Source organism: Pinus tabuliformis, chromosome X (assembly GCF_031772625.1).
Source record: "Pinus tabuliformis cultivar Carrire ecotype Pingquan chromosome X, CPIR1, whole genome shotgun sequence".
Lineage (NCBI taxonomy): Eukaryota > Viridiplantae > Streptophyta > Pinopsida > Pinales > Pinaceae > Pinus > Pinus tabuliformis.
Window position 1 is genome coordinate 251,521,252 of NC_142308.1, and position 19,767 is coordinate 251,541,018.

Consider the following 19,767-nt stretch of genomic DNA (forward strand, 5'->3'; position numbering starts at 1 on the left):
AGATTTGTATTGGGCTTCTTCCTCTTCCCTTATGTTATTTGGCTCTTTGTTGTTGTGACACACATTCCACAAGTTTTGATTCTATTTGCTTATTTACATCCCATGCCATTTTCCCACAGAGATGCTTTCTGGCACGGGTGTACTGAACCTGTGAAAGTGATTTTGCAATGGGGGCATGTAAATTTAGTGGTTCCACCCCATTTCCTTCTTGAAAGCCTAGTAACATATTTCCACAAGGGGATTTGGTCTATATTGATGAGTTGGAAGCATTTCTACACGAGCATATCCAGGACACTAATGGTTGCCTTCTTCACCAGGTTCTGATATCTATTCTACTCTTTGTTGATGACGTGGTCCTCCTCTCCTCATCCCCAGAAGGATTACAGAGGCAGCTGGATGCCTTAGCTCTGTTTTGTGACCATTGACAGTTGACGGTCAACCTGGGTAAAACCAAGGTTATGATCTTCAATGGGGTGAAGAAAACCTCAGACCTTCACTTTCTATTCAGAGGGGAGGAGATTGAGATCACCAGCACGTATACTTACTTGGGGGTGCAATTTTCAGGTCCCCGCTTCAGTTTGCGACCAGTGCTTCAGCCTCGAATCAACAAAGGATATGGATCCTTAGCCCTTCTCGAGAGACAGTGTTTTCGACATCACTTCCAGGACATCTCGTCCAAGATGAGCCTCATGGACACCTTGATTCGTCCCACTGTTCTATATGGCTCAAAGATTTAGGGACCATCTTTACTTGAGTCAGACTGGGCTTCAGCTGAGAGAGTCCAGATTCTTCTTCTCCGCTGCATCATTAGGTGCAAACTGACAGTGTCGCAGCACATCATCCTAGCAGAGTTCGGAGCTCAACGCTTTCGGCTTGAGACGGTCTTCAGATTGGTTTCATTCTTGCATCGTGTCCGGGGCTTGGCAGACTCGATAAAGAGTAGGGACCGTTACCCTTACTTGGCATATTGCTCTTCTGAGACTATTACCCGTTCTACCCCCTCAGGCTGAGCCAGATGTTGGTTTATAGGAGTTTCAAACCTCTTGGTCAGTGGGAATTCAGATGGATCGTCTCCCTCCTTTCCGATATTCCTTAGATGCTCTCGGTCACCTTTTACCTACTAAACAGGAGCTAAACAAGATCATCAGGGAGGACATCTACAAGCAGTTCGTCCAGGTCACTTGGGTCAATCCTCCAGGAGGGTTGCGCCCAAAGATGGCCTTCTATGCTGAGCACTTCTTGGAGTTGAGAGACGGCTCATTGTTCGGCCCCATATACATTTCACCATGGATGCATGCTCTTTGCATTCCTCTAGACCAGTTCAGAGTAGGTTCTCATAGACTTCAAGTAGAGACAGACCACCAAGTGGATAGATTAGATAGACTCTATCAGGTATGTCATTTACAGGAAGTGGAGACCGAGGTGCACTTCATCCTTGGATGCCTTGTCTACTACGAGATCAGAGGAAGGTTTCATTGCTTGTTCAGAGATTCTCGGACCCTCGCCGACTTTTTCAGGTACCCGATCAGAGATGTTGGCCCTATATATGCAGGAGGCTCTTAGGTTCCGAGCGCATATTCTTCAGCCTCCCATAAGACCAGACCCACACAGAGGATCACGACATTTTTTAGGGTACTACCTTCAGACAGGGGCACCAAGAGATCGATTGATACCAGTACATATCCAAGACTAGATCAGTGAGGATCCGTGGGACCTCACCTTGCTACACAAGATCTCATCAGCAGTTTCGTCTCAGATCCGTTCCTAGGAGACAGACTAGGTCCTCCAGCGTTCAGCGGTGTGTGAACCCCCCCAAGACACGATTTAGTGGACAGTTTGCACTTGCCATCGGCTCTTCATCGGGCCAACAGACATGATTGAGTTTCTTCAACGTTATTCATTCAGCCTCAGATGTTAGGAGAGATGGGTCTGATCCTCAGACCTATTAGGTCCTGGATCTTCTCCGCTAGAGCCAAATGTTGATTTACTTCATGCATTGTATCTTTTATAGGAGACCGTTTGGTTCTCCCGCTTTGTATATACATCAGTGTACTCAACAGTCCCTTTGACCTACTTTGTGGTCATTAGTTGGACATAAATATAATTATCTTATCTTATCTACTTTGGTTTTTTTGCCCTCATCATCTCCACTCTCATTATCCTCCTCCTCTTCCTCTTGGTACTCCTCTCCAGGGTTTCCAAATCCACCTCTACCCACTTCTTCATCCTCCTCATGACTCCTTTTGCTCCCCAACACCATCATAACAAAAAAGGAACCAACATCAAGAGAATGCCAAGCCATATAACCATGATGTTTGGTGGAGTTATAGTTTCTTGCCTACAATAAAATGAAGGAGGAATGGGAATGGGAAAGAGAGAAGAGAACATCTTTTATTCAACAATGAAAATATAAAAATCACAAATGCTACAAGGAAAAATAAAAAGAATGGGATTAGACCCTACCTCTTTGGCTCTCCAATGGTGCCTTCAATCCCAAGCACCAGTCTCCATTGCAAGCTCCTCAAACAACCCTCTCAATTTTCCTCTCACTCACCTCCTCAACTCAAACTCCAAAAGCCCTCTCTTGCTCTCTTGATCATGCAAATGATACATTGTGGGCGGGAGGAGGCATTTTATTTCTTTTGACCCCTTCCCTCCCTCCCCAAAAAATCGCGCAGGTTTCTCTTTTGTGGCCAGAGCCTTTTTTGGTGCAGGAGCGATCGCTCCCCTTCTTTGAAAATTGCTCCCGGAGCGATCTCTTCCTCCATTCCGTCAAACCAGGGAGCGCAATTTTTTTTAGTGAGTGAGCTCCCAGGTCTTTCCTGAGCAGAGCGCGCTTCGGGAGCGGATTCGGAAGGAGGGGGGGCTCCCTTGCAGCCCTGATCACGAAGCTTAATCACTAATATTTTAGCACAGCCAACTAAAGCTCCATATATATATAGATATTTGGAGTATGGTAGCTTGGAACATATTTTATGCACAAATATCATCTACTTTATAAGTATTTTCTGCCCTTCATTGAAGCCAAGATATATGATGTTTTTGGTAAATTTTCTTTGAATAGTAACTGGATGGTAGTTATTGGTTTATTGTATTGCCTTTCAAGCAGGGGTAAGTGGCAATCTTTCAAATAGTGATTTCTACAATACAAGTATGCCTTCATAAACATATTCAAGGTAGGGACATGCTAACAGGGGGTCTTGTTGATATTGGCAATATCAATATGATTGGCCCACAAATACTTTAAACTGCCTCATATTGTATTCACCCATTTGCATGGTCTACGTGAGACCCTGTCAAGGTTTTATTGGGTTTTCTGTGAGAATGATAATCCCTCTCAAACACATGAAAGTCATAACAAACCAGAATATAGAACGCTACTTGGCTAACTAATTTACAAATTACAAGTTCTGTTGAATATAACCAGTTTCTGTTCATTGTTTAGTGTACTGGATGTCAGCAATAATTTCTTGAAGAGCAAAGTCATTCCTTCTAATAATGGGATTGATTGGCATCTCTGGCATCAGTATGTTGTCCATTAATCATGGATATGAGCTTAGCAGTATTGAAAAGATTGCTGCACACGAGTTTATTGACAACATTTTGACAAGTTATCCAAGGTCGTGCTGATAAACTCAAAATCAACGGTTGGCTTCTCAGTGTGGTTAGAAAGAATATGCTTCTTATTGCTCCTCCATGCCCTGGAGAACAAAACTTGTATCAGGTATGTAGCCAACATCCCTCATTTGACAAGCCAGTCTCTCCAATGTTGCATAGATCTCCTCTGTTTGTGGGTGTGATCTGTCTCCTACCATAAATGCATGCACTTGATGCCCAACTTCAATCCAGCTGCATCCTGGTTCTTTCTTAACACCCTTGTCTTTCATCATCTTTCTTAACCTTGCAACATCATCCCATCTGGCAGATACAGCATAGATGTTTGAAAGAAGTATATATGTTGAAGGGTTCTTTGGTTCCAACTTATACAGGCATTCGGCAGCATGCTGTCCGAGTTCTGCATTGCCATAAATTCTACTGGCATTCAATAAAGTTGCCCACAAAACAGCATCAGGTTCAAATGGCATTTTGTCAATGAAGAGCTTTGCTGCCTCAAGATGTCCAGCCCGTCCTAGAAGATCAATCATACATGCATAGTGCTCAATTTCCGGCATTATAGAATGGTCTTGAGACATGGAATTAAAGTAATAGTAACCTTCATCTATCAAACCTGCATAGCTGCATGCAGAAAGAACACCAGTGAAGCTAATGCAATCAGGTTTTATTCCCACATGTAACATCTGTTCAAAGAGTTGTTGGGCTGCCTTACCATATCCATGTTGGGCATATCCTGCAATTATTGCATTCCATGAAACCACATCTTTGTCCAGCATTGTATCAAACACCCTACGTGCATCATCTAATATCCCACATTTAGCATACATGGTAACAAGGGAATTAGACACACAAACAAACGAATCCATTCCAGTCCTAAATATGTCCACATGGATCTGTTTGCCAAGTTCCAGAGCCGCTAAACTAGCACAAGCACTCATAACAGCTGCAAAGGTGACTTCATCTGGCTGCCTGCCTTCCCTTTCCATTTGGCAAAACAACTTCAGGGCCTCTTCACTCTGGTCATTCACACTGCAGCCTACAATCATTGCATTCCACGAAATTACATTGGCGTTGTTCATTCTGTCAAATACTTTGCGTGCATCCTCAAGACACATACATTTAGCATACATGTCAACAACAGCGTTACCGTCATGTGGCTCAAGGCCAGATTTAATAATGTAGGCATGAAGTTGTTTGCCTAGTTGCAGTGCTAATAAGCAAGCACACACACTGAGTATGCTAGCAATAGTGAACTCGTCTACTCTGATGCCCAGCACTAACATTTGTCCGAAGAGTTGGAGAGCTTCCTCGCCAAGCCTTTGTTGGGCATATGCGGCAATCATAGCATTCCATGAAACATCATTACGTTCAGGCATTTCTCCAAACACTTTGCATGCATCGGCTATATTCACCTCCTTTCCGTACATAGTGATAAGGGCATTGGTAACTGATAAATGTGAATCAAATCCACTTCTGATCACCAAGGCATGGATTTGCTTACCCAGTTGTATTGGTAACATTGTACAGGCATTGACAACGCTGGCATATGCAAACTCATTTGGTTTCAGGCTTGTCCAAAGCATTTGAGAGAACAAATCCACGGCATGCCGACCATTGCCATTCTGCGCATATCCTGCGATCATGGCACTCCATGAGACATCGCTCTTTACAGGCATTTCGTTGAACACTCGGCGTGCGTCTTGAATTCTTCCGCATCTGGCAAATCCTGCAATCATGGCATTCCACGAGACAAGGTTTTTTTCAGTCATTTCCTGGAATACTTGGTGTGCATCCTCTATGTTCCTGCATTTAGAATACATATCAACAAGTGCACTACTCACATAAACATTTGATTCAAATCCAGTTTGTATAACCTGTGAATGGATCTGCTTGCCCTGTTTAAACGTTGGTGAGTTAGCACACCAAGTAAGAACAGTGGAGTAGGTGAACTGATCCGGGGTAGTGCCCGCCAACTTCATTTGATAAAACAGTCTCCAGGCTTTGTCCCCGCCTCCATACCGTGAATATCCAGCCAACATAGCATTCCAAGAAACGAGGTCTCGGTCGGGCATTTTGTCAAACAGTTGCTCTGCATCCGTTAGGGAACCCATACTGGTGTACCCTGAAATCATAGTATTCCAAGAGAGGACATTTGCCTTCTGCATTTTGCCAAAAAAAGTGCATGCTTCCTCCATTACCCCGCACTTAGAATACATGTTTATGAGGTGATTTCCTAGAAATACGTCTTGCTGAAGAGCTGTCTTGAGGAGATGAGTATGAATCTGCTTTCCCTCTGCCAGGGATTTAATGTTGGCACATTTGTGCAGAAGATGAGCATACCTATCTCTGTCTGCATTGCTGTAAGAAAAACAATTAGAAGTACTAGTACTAAAAGCAATGGAACGAGTTCTTATACTGATACAACTTCTTATAGAATGAAGGACACAAAACTTCATCTCATTGCGAATACTGTCATAAACAATATAATGTTTGGCCAAACATAATCATATAATCTTGTTATCAGCAAATGGCAAAAATATTATAACCTATCTCACATTGGTTCAGAGAATTAGTTTTCGTAACAATAAACTACAATACACCATAATCATATGCTGATAGGGACACTTCATTGCCTTTTAAACATCCCGCAAAAACCCATTCTTAGAAAAGGCTGAACTGTCCTCAAACTATCCCCTAATAGAGGTTGCTAGCCTCCAGAGTTATGTATATTCCCATGATAGTTTCCCTAACCCCGTTGAGGTGTTGCTGGATTACACACTGCGAAGGCACTTCATCGTGTTTCCCCTAAGCTTGTCGTGGGGTTATTGGACACCAAGTGGGACACTCGATTGAAAATTCCATTGTGTATTTGCCGGGTTAATGAGTACAGAGAAGGGCAGCTCTCACACTGAACAACTTGAAGATACCGTTCAATTCGAGGTCTACTTGAAGATACTGATCACTACGAGGTCTACGAAAGTAATAAGTTTCTCCTGGTGAGAAAAACAGTACAACTCGGCTAGTTCTTTGACCTTCCTTATTTAACATGTAATTGTAAATGGTGCAGAGTAACAGGTCAACGATTTGATCCTTTTCAATTTACTTTTATTGAAAGCGATGACCTAATTGTCAATGATATTCATTGAGATTGTAGGATTCCATTTCCCATCATACTTGAAGATTCAACAGTTTAAAAAACGCTTGTCACACTTACATTTATGCCTTTAATATTTACAGTTTCAAAAAAAAATTAACCTTTTCGTCTCATTCTTAAATATGACCAATGTAGCTTTTCGCTTCCCGCTAAAAGAAAAGGAAAATATCTGCCCATTATCGTACTGCACTGGGAGAGTGGGAGTAATCTCATATTCCTAACAATTAGAAAATGGGTTAGTAACAAATTACACGTATCCAAACCTTCGTCAGTGGATCCCCGTTTCACAAAACTCTACATATTATTATTAACAGGTGCGAAACTCCCTTTTATTTAAGGCAGTTGCAAACAATTTCGATGGAAATCGCCAAATTCAGGTGAATGCAAATTTAAAAGAAGCCAAATCCAGCCCCTTTCTTAAACACGATCTATTATTGCCAATTTTCCATCTTGAATTATTGTCCATACAGCCAATGCAAACCGGGCCAGTTCTTGGTTTGGAAGTGTGAATGAGAGCATCAATAATGCCTGTTTTTACAGCTTTCCAACGTTACTGAGATTGAGAGTATCGCTGGATATTGACAGATTTAATTCTAATGCTAGATCAAGCTAATGTCATCGTTTTTTACATCCGATAGTTTGGTACTAAGAGATATAAAATTCTCTGGAATCCACCAAAACTCGCACTCCTCTTCCGGACATTGCAAACGGCATACCGTGAATATACGAGGTGCATAACAACAATATACATGTATATATCCAGAAGACATTCATGATCAAGCGTCCTCAATATGCTCGTTGGAATCAACGTCACCGTGCCGGGCAACGTGGCATCAGTAATACCCTTTGTGAAATCCCTGGGGAACATAGGGGAAACCATAGTTTCAATACAGACACAACGAAATTGCGAGTTATGGCCTTTAAGGCAGACGCCAACGTCTATGCCCGTCTCTTGCAGGGGTACGCCGAGTCAAAATCCCTGGTAGAGGGAAAGCTGATCCATGCGCACATGAATGTCACTGGATTTCAACCCCAACTCTTCATACAAAATAGTCTCGTCAATTTGTATGCTAAATGTGGGAGTATTGTCGATGCACTCCTAGTGTTTGACAAAATGCCCGTGAGAACTGTATTCTCATGGAATTCTCTGCTCTCGGGATATGCAAATTCTGGGAATCTGGAACGCGCTCGCTATTTGTTTGACATAATGCCTCTGCGAAACCTGTTCTCGTGGAATTTGATGTTAGAAGGCTATGTCAAACATGGAAGCATTGGCATTGCACGCATTCTGTTTGATGAAATGCCTGAACGAGATACTGTCTCATGGACTACCATGATTACAGGGTCTTCCCAACATGGATTTGGCAAGGAAGCCCTACAACTCTTCAAACAGATGTTACAGACAGGGACAAAGCCAAACCAGTTCACTTTCGCTAGCATTCTTAAAACCTGTGTGACCATGTCTTCTTTGGACCAGGCCACGCAGGTTCATCTGCACATTCAGAAAAGTGGTTTTGAGTTCAATGTCTTTGTGGGGAGTGCCCTTGTTGATGTATATAACAAATGTGGGAGCATGGAGGATGCACATAAAGTGTTTGACAAAATGCATCAATGTAATGTAGTCTCCTGGACTGCCATGATGGCAGGATATGTACAGAATGGGCACGATGAGAAAGCATTGGAATTGTTTTGCCAGATGCAATTGGGAAGCATCAGACCGGATCAGTTCACTTTTGCCACTGTTCTAAGTGCATGTGCAAGCCTAGCAGCTCTTGAACAAGGTAAACAAATCCATGCCCATCTCATCAAAGTTCAACTAGAGTCACATGTATGTGTGGGTAACACAGTCATTACAATGTATGCAAAATGTGGGAGCATTGCTGATGCACTTCAGGCATTTGGACGAATGCCTGAACGAGATGGGGTGTCATGGACTGCTATGATTGTTGGTTATGCTCAGCATGGGCATGGAAATAAGGCCCTTGAGTTATATGAGCAGATGCTACAGGCTGGCAGAAAACCAGACCATGTTACATTTGTTGGCATCCTTAATGCATGCAGTCATTCTGGCTTAGTAGATGCAGGCTATCATTATTTTGGTTCCATGAGTCATGATTATTGCATCGCACCAAGAGCAGAGCACTATGCTTGCATGATAGACCTTCTTGGCCGCTCTGGACGCATGGAAGAGGCAGAGATCTTTATCAACAACATGCCTTTCGAGCCTGATGCCCACGTGTGGGGGGCATTGCTTGGTGCCTGCAGAGTGCATGGTAATGTGAAACTTGCAGTGTGTGCCTCTGAATATCTTTTTGAGTTGGAGCCACTGAATCCTGCAACATATGTGCTTTTATCAAATATTTATGCCGAGACTGGAAGGTGGGATGATGTAGCAAGGGTGAGAAAGCTAATGAAAGATAGGGGAGTACAAAAGAAGCCAGGTTGGAGCTGGATTGAGGTTAAGAACAAGGTGCATACCTTCACTGCAGGGGACAGATCACATCCACAAATGTCAGAAATATATGAATCCTTGGAGAAGCTTGCTATGAAGATGAAAGATGCAGGCTATGTGCCTGACATGAAGTATGTATTGCATGACGTTGAGGAGGAGGATAAGGAATACCACCTATATCACCACAGTGAGAAGCTGGCCATTGCTTTTGGGCTTATCAGCACTGTAACAGGGGCACCTCTTCAAATTGTGAAGAACATTCGTGTGTGTCATGACTGCCATATTTCTATCAAATTTATTTCTCAAATTGCCAGGCGAGAGATTACTGTAAGAGATGCTAATCGCTTTCATCATTTCAAGGATGGCCTGTGTTCTTGTGGTGACTATTGGTGATGCAAAGGAAGCTAGCATCAAACATGTAAATTCTTTTACATATTGCCTTCTTGAAAAGAATCTTAGGGCTAACTTTATTTACAAAGCAAATCACCCATGTTGTGCTTTGTAGAGGTTCTTATCTCCAAAACGAAATCTTATATAAATTAAATTACAAAATTAATTTGTGAAATCCAGAAAGTACATCATGACTTAGTTGAAAAAATGGGAATATCTTAACAGAGTTGCGAGTTGCTTGGTGGAATCTTGTGTAAAACTTCTCTTAGCATCCCAGGTTGTTTTCAGAAAGCAATAGATGAATATAGTCTTTCAGTACTCAATACATGTGTCACATGTCTTAGGGTTATTCGTATTCCCTGTCGATATAGTAATAAGAAAGGAGCAATGTGAGAAAGTCCAGATCTTCTAATATTTAATGAGGCAATACTCCCTGAGGAAAACACGAAGAAGGCATTAAAAGTAGAAAATTAGCTTGTGACATTCCTAGAAGGTGTTGGCCTTAAATAGGGATAGGCCTACTGCAAGGGATTGGCGCCTATTTCATAACATATCATTTGAATAAGATCAATATTCGGCAGTAACATTTTCTGTATAGGTAGTAGTTACACATTTACACTAAAATTGCAAACATTTTAAAATTACAGTGATATTATGATGCAGATGGACCAGCAGGTCCCTCAATCAGAATACACAACAGGCCTTGGTGGGCCCAGAAAACTCAATGTCCTTTTCTTCAACGAAATTAACTCTCACAGCACTGTGCTTGGCTTGCAACTTCAGTGTCTTGCTGGCAGTAATTCTGTACCAATCAGGTCTGCAACAAACTGTTAGCACATAAATAATAACCCTCAGATACTCTCAAGGTTTGTCTCTCAACAATGTCCAGCGCACTCTCCCACTGAGATTCCTCTTACACACAAATGCACGAATATTCAAATGCAAAGATAATTCTCATCCTATCAAAGACATAGACACACAGAGAACCATGCTCATAATCTTATTTGCACCGAGATTTTCTCATGCAGGCTCCAGTATCCAGTCATGGTGACATCAAAATCAATATGCAAGAATTAGGCATAGTAATTTGTTAAGCCCCATTGTGTGCAACTACAAAATATCATCGCACTTGAGTGCTTTCTCCTATGCTATCTCTTCCACTAAAATATTATAACTGTGTTTGCTGACTGGCAATGGCTTCAGCTGTCTCCCTCACATCCTCTTGCTACCATGTCAGGCCTTTGGCCATGGCAAACAGCTTTCATCCTTAGAGTACACTCAACACATTGACAAGGTGAGAGCCATGGCAATGACACACAAGGCTTCTAATCCTTGTCGATTCCATCTCAACCTCCTTTTCTTCAAGGTTCTGCTATCTGTATTTTCCTTCTAACATCTCATTCTACACATCCCTCTATGCCTGTTGTTCTGTTCATAATGGTATCTGGTAACTTTTTGAAACGATTAATGACTACTGCCATTTGAAGCCATAGCTGCTCTCACTCCACATTCTAAAATGCATGATGACACCAATTCATCTCATATCTTGCATTGACTGCCCCATTGTTCTTATTTCGTTGTCCACATCATTCCTTGTATCTTGGTGTTCATCCTTGTGCACGTGGTTTTTCTCTATGTTGACACATTACCATTGTCTCACTTCTTCATCAACGATGTGATTCCTCTCATCATTATTTGAATCTTAAATGCTAATGTTGTTGATTTTTGTGTAGCATCGGGAGGTATTCCCGCATGCCAAAGAGGTCTCCAAGTCAGCCTAAGAAAATTGAAATAAAAATTTATTTTTGAGGCACCCAGTCGGCCCAGCTCATGAAGTGTGTGTCCATTGGGTTAATTTACCCCCATTCGACTTAGTATATATAGATGATGTGACATCTTACTTTCAACACCAAGCAAGTTTCTTCTTCATTTTTATGAGGTCTCTTGGATAGTCGAACAAAGAGCAAGGACTATTCTCGTGTGGAAGGGGACAGCAAGGAGCTGAGCATGAAGGAAGCCGAGTTAGAGGGGCCGTAGGGCCTGATTTCTAACAGAGTTAACCAAGGTTGACTAGTATGGGTTTGACCATTAATTGACTTGGATTATTGGCAGAGATTTCTAGACAAAATGTTGATTTGTAAACCTTGTTAATGAATAATTTCTCTTAAAGAAAAGTTATTGGGTTTCCCGGGGTAAAAATATTGTCTCTATTGTGCATGTTTGTCTTTCTATTTCTGTAGCATTTATCATTTCCACTACATTTGTTGTTGATATTTTCTGTGTATAATTGTTCAATGATATCAATAGCCTGAGATAAATTGATTGAAGATCATTAGGTAGTAATTATTAGATTAGAAAATTGTTTTCTACTACTTACCTTGTAGAAAATTCAACATGGAATCAGAGCAAGGTCGAAAGAGCAGCCATTGAAATCAGCCGAAGCGACAAGTGTTCAACAGCTTGACTGGTTTTTAGATCTCTTACCAAGTAGCATCAAGTCTCAGAATGAAAGACGGTTGGATTGTGCTACAAATCTTCAGAAGGGAGTCATTCTAGAACCAAAAGGAGCTGAGGAGAAAGTTAAGTATAAGGCTAAGAGAATCTTGGTAGATTCCATCAAGGAGCACTTGATTCCTAATGTTGTTGCATTGAAGAGGAAGTATATGATGCTCTGGTAGAATGAGAACAACAACACTAACAGGAAGCTAACCTTGAGAAATCATCTCCTTGATGACTAGATCAAATTTTGTTGTCTCGTATCTTATGAGAGTCTCCTAGATCAGAGATGGGCTTGTTACAGTGACTCTCAATGGATTCCCTTTCTCATGGAAGCCATTTAATTTAGGGAATTTGTGCACGAGAGAAACTGCCCAAGTTTGATAAGCTATGGACTGGTTGTGTCCAATAGGAGGCTTGATTGTTGTCTAGAAATAGCTTACAAAATCCGCAAGATGAAGAAATGCAAGCCCTAGTAGCTCATGCAAGGAAAAGGAAAGGAAATCAGCATGCATCAGCAATTGATGTATTAACGAAGATGATCACCCACCACGGAAGAAGACAAAGGAATCTAAGCTTAATGAAATTGCAGATGGAATTCACTGACTTCTGCAAGGAGGCAAGGATCAAGAGGGAGTTGATTGTTCCCTACAACCCTCAGCAGTTTCTTCCTTAATCAAAAGATAAGTACTTCATATTTTTCTCCCTTAATTATTACTATTTTCTTTGTTTTTTGGTCACCCTCTTGTGGTTGTATTTTTGGCTTCCTTGTAATTTCTTTCTTCCATGGCCTCTTGAGTGGAGTTTTCAAGAAAGGAAGAATTGTGGAGACTACCAAGGCGATGGCTCACGCTATAGATGGCAGCATTGAGAAGTACAAAGCAAAGTTTGTGGCAAGATGGTTCTCTGAGAAAGAGAGAGTGGCCTATGAGGATATTTTTGCTCCAATCGCTAGATGGTGATCCAGGGGATTAGAAAAATGCTCAAAATTGAAAGTGCTCGAAATCAACCGGAACCAGTTCCAGATTGTAGTGCTCATTGTTCTGAATCCAACGCCACTTGAATCGCCTCAAACCGACATCGTATGCTCAAGATATCGTGTTCTGAAGTTTTGGCCAAACAACGAAAAAGTCAAGCAGCAGGGTTGACTGGGCTACTGATTGGGCAGACCATATGTTGACATCAGCATCTGACTGGGCATGCACAATGAGCGGTAAAGACCAATCCCATACTGCCACATGGCAGTACTGTACAGGACTGGTTGGTGCATTTTTATTGGTTGAGGGTACATGGTATGGGCCAATCACAGAGTGACACGTGGCCCAATCCCACGTGGCACTCTGAGAGAGGCCAAAATGGGTTAGTTGTGATTGTTTGACCCCGTTGGAGTTGAACACAAGACCTCATACGAATGAACCAATGGCTTAACCAACAGACCACGCAATTGAATTTATTATATTATATTCAACAATTTTATTTAAAGTCTTGTCGGTTGACCGGTGGCGGGAGGGGCGAGGCACTTGGCCCTATCCCCTATCCCCTATCTTATTGGTGTAATGTGACTAGAACCAGCAACAGAGGGGGCGGATCGGATGGCACATGGCCACGTCGGCCCCTGTCCCATGACCTATCATATAACCATAAGCCAAGAGAGGAGAGAGAAAAGTGGCGGGGGTGAGCGTTAGCCCGACCCCTGGCCACATGGAAGCAATATGACCCTGACCTGACGCTTAAGGGTTATTGGCGCCTTTAACTAGGCGACAATTTGCAACTTTTTCGACAGGAATCCCGTCGATCCCAGGCGAATTTGTTGCTCGACGGCCAGTGGAAAGGCGGAATTCGTAGGATGATTAGCCAGAATTGCATATTTGTAGAACAGTTAGCAGAATTTGTTCAAGGAGGCATATATTGCTCATTTTTTAACCTTTTTGAGCTCAAGAAGAGCCTAGATGGGGGTTTTTTAGCATTCTGAATCCATTGGCAGCACTATTTTTGCAATTTGAGCACTGTAAACTAATGTAATTTCAGATTTGAGCATATAATTGAAGAGGCCCAACATTGGAAGCTGGACCCGGAGACGTAGCCCAGGAGGGGTGAACTCCGTTATCAAATTGTTGTTTTGTGTTGTTGTTCATGGTTCATTTTTCTCTGTTTTATTTCTACAAACTGAGTTTAAAAACATTAAGTTTATGTACTTTTTCAACTTGATCCATTGCCCACAAGACATAAACTTGCTTGCAATTTTTTAAGAAACCTTCAAGTTTTTAATTTCAGATCAGTTTGGTATCAGAGCATGGTTATTTTGAAGGTTTGATTATGTTTGCAAGTGTTTTATGATGCTTACAAGGTTAAAGTTGAAAAGAGGAGGAGTGCTTGAAGAACCAAATCCTCAAATTGGTTCAAGGAGGTCACAAACTCCTCAAACTCCACCAGTCATGGCACATGAAGAAGGACATGAGATGATGTTTGAGGATGAGAGAGATTTCAGAAAGGCTTTCTATGACATGTCTGAAATGGTGAAAGTTTTATATGAAGAGAGGACAACAAGGTTGCATGGAGAGAGTTCAAATCAACCAAAAGGTAATGGTGGTGATGGGAGCAAGCCTCCACCTCAATCTTTACCTCCATCCTCACCTCCTTCACATACTCCTCCAAGATCTCCAAAAGGAAATGCTAAGTCTCCTTTGTTAAAGCTTGATGTCAAGTTTGAATTGCCTATGTATAATGGGGAAGTAAATGTTGAAAAGTTGGATAATTGGGTTCGTCAGATTGAAGTCTATTGTAGGATTCAAAGGATTAAGGATGATGTGACCAAGATCCAGCTTGCTTCTCTTCGTTTGGAAAGTGCAGCTCTCATTTGGTGGGAGGCTAGAACTCAAGAAGACTTGAAGAAAAGTGGTAAAATTATCTCTTCTTGGAATGATTTTGTAGTTGCATTAAGAAGGCAATTTTATCCATTAGCTTACATGCAAAAGGCAATTATGGATTGGCAAAATTTTAGACAAGCTAAAGGTCAGAGTGTTCAAAGTTACACACAAGAATTTAGAGGAAGAGATTTAATCTTGGGTGTAGATTTTGTTGAAGGAATTGTAACTAGGTTCGGTCTTCATAAATGTACTTTTGATATTTGTATTTATTCAAAAAAAGAAATATTAATTTTATAATATCTGTCAATGAGTTTCTTGCTCATTGAAATAGGTCTAGTACTATTTAAAGTGCTATAGGAAAATCAAATAGTCAAAAGAAAAAGGTTGAAGACCTTAAAGGCATGTTACACCTTGTATAAATATGTATTAAAGTCAAGAGAATACCTCCAAGCAAAGTCAAGTCTCCTCCTAAGCTAAGGCATCATCATGGCACCATCAAGAAGCTCCTTCAAGCATGTTGCACCACCACGAAACTATCTGAAATCTACTCTTCTAGTCGGCCTACAAAACAGTGAACTAGTCGGCCTACATGTCGGCCTAGAGGAGGGACAGTCCTCTATATATAGAGGTTGTCCACTCCCTCATAAAGAAGACAACGCAAGCTCTGAAATAAGCGAAGAAGACAAGTCGAGAAAGAAGGTAAGGGAGCCTCTAGTGCAGCGAGGAAGGGAAGACAAAATCGAAGATTGGAAGGTTGTTCTTAGGGTCATATACAGCCACACGTGCGAAGGAAGAAGTTTATCTGCGGCTACAACAATAGTAATACTTCAGTTCAATCCTTATCATTGTTTGGGTTAAAAGTTGAGGTCTACAAGGCCTCCCTCTAAGAGCGAAGGAGAAGCCCTCACAAACGAAGGAAGAAGGAAATGTTTTCTAGGGTAGAAAATAGTCACACGTGCGAGAATCAGATCCCTTTATGCAGTCATAACAGCCCTACATTACAGTCATCCAAGTTAGTTGATTTGTGGATAGAAGAAAGGAACCATCATAAGAAGAAGGGTCTCATCAATAGTATCTTCTCTAGAGCAAGAGCAACAAGGTTACTAACAAGTTGAAAGAAGAACGAAGTGCCAGAGGAAGGAGGACGAAGTGTCGGAAGAAGTGTCGGAGTATATGGTGCAGAAAGGAGTGAAGACTTGACTTGTGCTTGGAGGATCTCCTTGTCAAGGGTCTAGGGTTTGGCATTGATCAATAGAAGCTTCAATAAGAGAAAACTTACAAAGGGTTTTCCTCTCAAGAGTGGAGAGGTTTTGGCCCTGGTAGAGAGCCAACATCTTGTGTTCTTGTTTTTATGTTTTGATAGCAGTTTGATGAAGTACACACATATGCACTAATAAGAAGAAAGAAGAAGCATAAGCTAACAAGAAAAATAAAAAGACTCCACAAATTGTTATCAAGTAACGAAGAATCACACTACACTACTTTGCCCTAGATTCTTCAACATGGAATCAGAGCTAAGGTGACACATCAAGGATAGGGCAACTCAAGAACACTCATCAAGGGGAAGCATCTACAAAGTTGAAGCATCAAGCCTAGAAGTCTCAATCACTTCAAGGACAAGAAGGGTCTACAATCCATCATTCATCAAGGAGGTCTGCAAATCTAGAAGAAGAGCCTTATATAAAAGGCACCTGCAAAGAAGAGAAGATTGAAGCAAGACCTACATCAAGCTACAAGTCTTCAAGCAAACATCATCACCAAGCAAGTCCACTTGGAGAAGGCAACTTGAAGAACATCAAGATCTCGGGAAGACAAGTCATCAAGTCTTCAAGGAGGAAGAAAATCCATTACACCTCAAAACCTATCAAGTACATGTCCCTTTCTGAATATATATCAATGTCTTTTTGCAAGGAAAGCAATAAATTGGTAGGAACCAATAACTTTCTTACATGGAAGAAGAGGACTGGTCTACTACTCAAGGAGAATGAACTCTAGAACATGTCAAAGGGAATATCACTATCCCTGCTAAGGAACGGACTCAAGCCTTAGCCAAGTACAATAAGGATGAGAAAAGAGCTCAAAGGATTCTAATATAATCAATCAAAGATTCTCTCATTCCTTATGTCTCCAAATTTGAGACATCGAAAGAAATCTATGATAAGCTAGTAGAGCTATTCTCGATATCCACAACCGGAGAAGTAATATCTCTGAGGAATGAATTATACAAGATGAAGATAATAACAAAGGAAGGAATAGCTCTCTACTTCATGAAAATATCTTAAATGAGAGATCAACTTCAAGAGCTTGGGGAAGTCATGTTTGACAGAGAGATGACAATTGTAGTACTCAATGCTCTACTTGAAGAGTGGAGAAACTTCACATCAAGAATATATGCCAAGAAGGAAGCAATCACTCTCAATGAAATGTGGTCTCTATGCAGAACAGAGGAAACCAGCCTTAAGGCAAAAGAAAATGTGGGATCAAAGGAGCAAGCATTTGCTACCATGGTCAAAAGAAAGGGTAAACTTGGCAAGTTTGGTCCACGAAGAACAAACAACAAAAACATGTCCAAGATCCAATGCTTTGAATGCCAGGAATATGGACATTACAAAAGGAATTTCCCTAAGCTTAAGAAGGACAACAATAACAAAAGGAAGAGGGAAGAAGCTCACTTGACTCAAGAGGTGAAAGAAGAAGGAAAGAAGCAAAAGAAGGAAGATCCTCCAGATCTCTACTATGACTAGGTCAAACTCTTTACTTATAGACTTCTTTCAAAGTTTTGAGTAGAATAAGAGCATGTAGGAATAAATTAAAATTGCATGGCTAGAAACATCCTCTAGAATCTAGCAGCATGATGTACATAGAGTTTTAGACACTCATGTAGATGTAGCATTTATGATAAGAACAAAAATGCATAAGTAGAAATATATTCTAGAATATAGGAGCATGGCAGATATAGCTCAAGATATTCATGTAGAAGAAGCATACCTAGTATAGACCTCATACATGATGAAAGAAAATTGATCATGATAAGAATCTTAGAAGACCTACATCATCAAAAGAAAGGAAGCATTTGCAAGGAAAGGATCTTTAAGATCCTATGATAGAATCTTCAAAAGAAGGTTCATGGACCAAACCATATGTCTCATTGGCAATTTGATCCAAATTGGATCCTAAAAACTCTCTAAGTTTTCATGATTGTTTCAATTATACTAAAAGATTCAAGTCCTAGAAAAGATCGAAGCTATCAGAAGGAATCCTCATGAAAATGGCAGTTGTGGCCAGAGCAGAGCAACGAGGACCCTCGGTCGAGCGCACAGACTGTTGGCCCATGGTAAAGTGCAAAAGCACAAAACTGGCAAAACCGGAGGCTATTTCAGGAAACAGAGGTGGATTCTGATACACGATTATCGCAGGGCATCCCCCTCAGTGAAGGAAAGCCCCGAAGCGCCCAGACCCGAAAATGCTATAAAATTCGGAAAAGTAACTGTTTCGGTTCCGTAGCGCGAGATTCCCCAAAACCAGTAGGATATCGAAAGGCTTCGAGGCGGTAAGCAGTTTTGACTGAGTCCCACCTGATGCCACACATCGAGCAACACGCGTCTGGCGGAAGAGAGAGAAAACCCCCGCATCAGATGGGTAAACGTCGTGCAACTTGTCCGCCCGATATGAAGGACAATCGTAGGATCTGGGGGGTCCAGATCGACGGTGGAGATGCATCCCGATGACTGACCGGATTTGACAGGTCGAAAAGCAAGATGACAGGGGATTTAACATCCGACATGGGATGATGAGTTGGCAAACGATTCGTATTCGCGAGAAATCTTGAAGCAAACTGATTTAACGACCATTCGAGTATGATTCAGGGAATTTGACACCCAATTCGTTAGCAAGACAGGTGGCCACCTCCCTGCGAGGCGTTACCCAGTGATGATGACGCAGAGCAGAGGAATTTGAACGGACATAGGAAAGGAAACCAGAAGGTCGAGAAGCGGAAACGAGCAGTCAAAGAGCAGACTGGATTTAAAGCCATGAACTGACAGAAGCAGAGAACGGGTACATAGAGAGACGCAAGAAGCCAATAGCAAAGAACAGAGAATAGAAGCCGAGCTGACCTGAAGGGCAGCATCAAGCTAGACAGAGCCAGAGGGAGTCAGAGAGTATGTGTACTCCATTGAAGGCTTGAGAGGTTCAAGCAAGCTCCTCGGTATAGGCCTGTCATACTACTGTGACCCTCAGAGGTCGAGTTTCAGTAAGGAGAGTCTGTACACTCCATTCCTACTGACTTCATTTTGTTATTGAGACTCAAATCGAGCTCACTGTTGTAAAACTCTACTTGAAAACATAATAGAGAGGCCACCACTGAAAGGCTGGACCAGGAGACGTAGCCCAGGAGCATTGGGTGAACTCCTTATTAAACTTGTTTTGTTTACATGTTTGACTGTTATGTTTTCTCTGATTGCCTCAATGTCTATGTATTCCATGCACATGAGTCTATAATACCTTTCATTCTTTATCCTGGATAAATTCCAGATCAAGTGGTATCAGAGCTTAGAGTTATTAAGGTTAGACAAGCTTGTGCTAGATTTTTTTGTTGAATGCTAACTATATCAAAGCTTAAATTAGGAGAAGGAGAATTGGCTGAAACTAACCCAGAAATTGGAAGAGTCTATTCTAAGAGGAAATGTATAGGGACTATAAGAAACATAGAGATGAAGATGCATCAAGCTCCAAACAAGATAGAGGAGTAGAAGAATCTCTCCTCCATGATCACTCCAAAGGCAAAGGGAAAG

The 19,767-nt window shown here is 41.6% G+C and overlaps 2 pseudogenes; one reads left to right on the forward strand and one right to left on the reverse strand.

Annotated features, from left to right (window-relative positions):
* Window positions 1-3,237: 3,237 nt before the first annotated feature.
* LOC149139320 (pentatricopeptide repeat-containing protein At2g13600 pseudogene) lies at window positions 3,238-5,623 on the reverse strand (annotated as a pseudogene).
* A 1,349-nt stretch (window positions 5,624-6,972) lies between these two features.
* On the forward strand, window positions 6,973-9,707 carry LOC149139321 (putative pentatricopeptide repeat-containing protein At3g13770, mitochondrial pseudogene; annotated as a pseudogene).
* The last annotated feature ends 10,060 nt before the right edge of the window (window positions 9,708-19,767 follow it).